The sequence below is a fragment of the Lathyrus oleraceus genome, chromosome 5, assembly GCF_024323335.1.
Source record: "Lathyrus oleraceus cultivar Zhongwan6 chromosome 5, CAAS_Psat_ZW6_1.0, whole genome shotgun sequence".
NCBI lineage: Eukaryota > Viridiplantae > Streptophyta > Magnoliopsida > Fabales > Fabaceae > Lathyrus > Lathyrus oleraceus.
In genome coordinates this window covers 625,612,108-625,615,804 of record NC_066583.1, presented here as the reverse complement: position 1 = coordinate 625,615,804, position 3,697 = coordinate 625,612,108, and the positions used below count along the sequence as shown (strand labels likewise).

Below are 3,697 nucleotides of genomic sequence, written 5' to 3'. Positions count from 1 at the left end.
CTTTTTTCCTTCTATTCTTTCCTTTGTTGATTTGTATGCCACGCACTCGCTCTCAAGGCGAACCGCTCTATTTACGAATCAACGATATCGAACTATATCTCCGAGTCTTACGACGAATTCGGGAATATCGTGCTGAAAACAATCTCCCTCCTATAAACCTTCCTGATATCAAAAACATTTTTCCTTCTTTAACCGAGATGGCAGAACCAGCTCGTGCTCTTAGAGATTACGCTGCTCCATCGCAAGATGAACCGCATTCAAGTATTGCTCCACCCGCAATCGAAGCAAACAACTTTGAACTTAAACCTTCGTTGTTGCAGGCTGTGCAACAGAACCAATTCTCTGGAAATCTTACCGAAGATCCAAACCTTCATTTATCCGTATTTGTTCAATATGCTGATACTGTTAAAGCTAATGGTGTCACTTCAGAGGCAATTCGACTTCGTCTTTTTCCTTTCTCATTAAGAGATAGCGCTAGAAGATGGCTTCAATCTCTCCCTTCCAACTCAGTCACCACATGGAACGAGTTGAAGAAAGTTTTTCTTGCCCGATATTTTCCGCCAAGCAAAACAGCTATGTTAAGAGCCCAGATAAACGGATTTAAACAGAAAGACAATGAGTCTCTTTTCGAAGCATGGGAAAGATACAAAGACATGATGAGACTTTGCCCACACCATGGTTTGGAAGACTGGTTAGTAATTCACACATTTTATAATGGTCTCTTATACAATACAAGGTTAACAATAGACGCCGCTGCAGGTGGTGCACTAATGAACAAACCTTATGCTGATGCTTACCAGCTTATCGAGAGCATGGCCCAAAACCACTATCAGTGGGGAACCGAACGAACAACAGTGGAAAAACCTCAACCGAAAACTGGCATGTACGAGATAAGTAACCTTGATCACGTTAATGCAAAAGTGGATGCTTTGGTCCAGAAAATTGAAAGTTTAAACGTATCACCACCAACCGCCGTGGTTGCTATAACTCAGAATTGCGAGGTCTGTGGAATCCAAGGCCACACTCCTGCGGAATGTCAACTCTTGACTGGAATCCAAACAGAGCAAGTAAACTATGCTCAAGGAAGCCCCTATTCGAATACCTATAACCCAAATTGGAAGAACCATCCAAACTTTTCATATAAGAGTAATAATGCTTTATACGCACCTGGACAGTCTCCGAATCAAACCCCATCTATACCTCCAGGATATCAGAAACCAAATCCTAACAATAATACCCCTAGAAAATCCAACTTGGAAATCATGATGGAAAACTTTATAGCTTCCCAACAACAAACCAATAAAGATTTCTTAAACCAGAACATACACACTGGCGAGCAACTTAAACAACTCGCAAGCAAAGTAGATGCCTTGGCTACCCATAACAAAATGCTGGAAACACAAATATCTCAAGTAGCTCAACAACAAGCACCTACTGCTGCACCAACTGGTACATTCCCTGGACAGCCCCAACCTAATCCGAGAAGCCAAGCTCATGCAATTATATTAAGAAGTGGAACGGAAGTGGAAGGACCGTCTGATCCAAGGATAGAAAACCAAAACCCTAATAAATCTAATGAGGAAAGTGAACCTAAGGAAAAGGAAGAGAGTAATAAGGATACCCTAGAAAAGAAGGAACCTTATGTACCTCCACCACCTTACAAACCACCTATACCTTACCCTCAAAGGCTTGTTAAAACCAAAGATGTAGGCCAATTTAGAAAATTTGTCGATCTCCTTAAGCAATTAAACGTTACAATTCCATTTACCGAAGCTATTACGCAGATGCCCTCATATGCTAAATTCTTAAAAGAAATTCTTTCTAATAAAAGGAAACTTGAGGATAGCGAAACTGTTACACTCCCTGCCGAATGTAGCGCTATAATCCAAAACATGCCTCCTAAACTCAAGGATCCAGGTAGCTTCTCTATACCCTGTCACATAGGAAAATTTGTCATCGACAAAGCCTTATGCGATTTAGGAGCCGGAATTAGCGTTATGCCTTTATCCATATGTAAGAGACTGGAAATGGGAGAATTAAGACCGACCAAGATGTCTGTACAACTAGCGGATCGTTCCATCAAATATCCTGTAGGAATCCTTGAAAACGTTCCCGTACGCATAGGTCAGTTTTACATTCCTACTGACTTCACAATTATGGACATTAGAGAAGATGATACTACACCTATTATACTAGGAAGACCATTCTTAGCAACTGCCGGTGCAATCATAGACGTAAAACGAGGAAGACTCACCTTCGAAGTAGGTGAAGAGAAAATTGAATTCATTCTTTCCCAATTCTTGAAAGCACCTGCAATAGAAGATACATGTTACTTCATGGATATCATCGATGAATGCATAAAAGAAGCAGAGTCAGGAGAAGACAAATCATCAGACTATCTTTTAGAAGACAAATCTAAACAATGCTTAGCAATAACACCAGATCCTACGCAGTGTCTTAACAAACCAACCCCTGATTTGAAAACACTTCCCAAAAATCTGAGATATGAATTCCTAGACTTAGAACTTGAACGACCTGTGATAGTCAATGCAGATCTAGGAAGACTCGAAACAGAAAAACTCCTACATATCTTAAGAAAATATCCAACCGCACTAGGATACCACATAACCGATCTTAAAGGAATAAGCCCTTCTATTTGTATGCACCGCATCATGTTAGAAGAAGACGGTAAAACCTCTAGGGAACACCAGAGAAGACTAAATCCGATCCTAAGTGAGGTAGTAAAGAAAGAAATAACCAAGTCATTAGAAGCAGGTATTATATATCCTATATCTGATAGCAAATGGGTTAGTCCTGTACACGTTGTACCAAAGAAAGGAGGCATAACCGTTATTGAAAACGAAAAAGGAGAAACTATAACTAAACGAATCGAATCGGGATGGAGAATGTGCATTGATTATAGGAAACTAAACAAAGCAACCCGAAAAGATCATTTCCCTTTACCATTCATTGACCAAATGTTAGAACGATTAGCTAAACATTCACATTTCTGTTATTTAGACGGTTATTCAGGCTTCTTTCAAATACCAATTCACCCTGATGACCAAGAAAAGACAACATTCACATGCCCTCTTGGTACCTTCGCGTATAGACGAATGCCGTTTGGTCTGTGCAATGCCCCTGCAACTTTTCAAAGATGCATGATGGCGATTTTCGCCGACTTTCTCGAAAACATCATGGAAGTATTCATGGATGACTTTTCTGTATACGGACAAAGTTTCGAAGAATGCCTTGAAAACTTGGAAAGAGTTCTTGAACGATGTGTAAAAGTAAACTTAGTACTTAATTGGGAAAAGTGCCATTTTATGGTACAAGAAGGCATTGTTTTAGGACATATCATCTCGAACAGAGGAATTGAAGTAGACAAAGCCAAAATAGAGGTAATCGAAAATCTTCAACCCCCAAGAACCGTGAGAGAAGTACGAAGCTTTTTAGGACACGCCGGTTTCTACCGACGATTCATCAAAGACTTCTCTAAGATAACTAAACCCTTAACCGGACTATTAATGAAAGATGCTGAATTCATATTCGACGATAACTGTTTAAAAGCATTTCAAACTCTTAAACAAGCATTGATCTCCGCACCCATTATGCAGACACCAGACTGGAATGAACCATTCGAAATAATGTGCGATGCCAGCGATTATGCTGTAGGTGCTGTTTTAGGACAAAGAAA

At 40.0% G+C, this 3,697-nt stretch overlaps 1 pseudogene; it reads right to left on the bottom strand.

Annotated features, from left to right (window-relative positions):
- Positions 1–582: 582 nt before the first annotated feature.
- LOC127088893 (uncharacterized) lies at positions 583–682 on the bottom strand (annotated as a pseudogene).
- Positions 683–3,697: the final 3,015 nt, after the last annotated feature.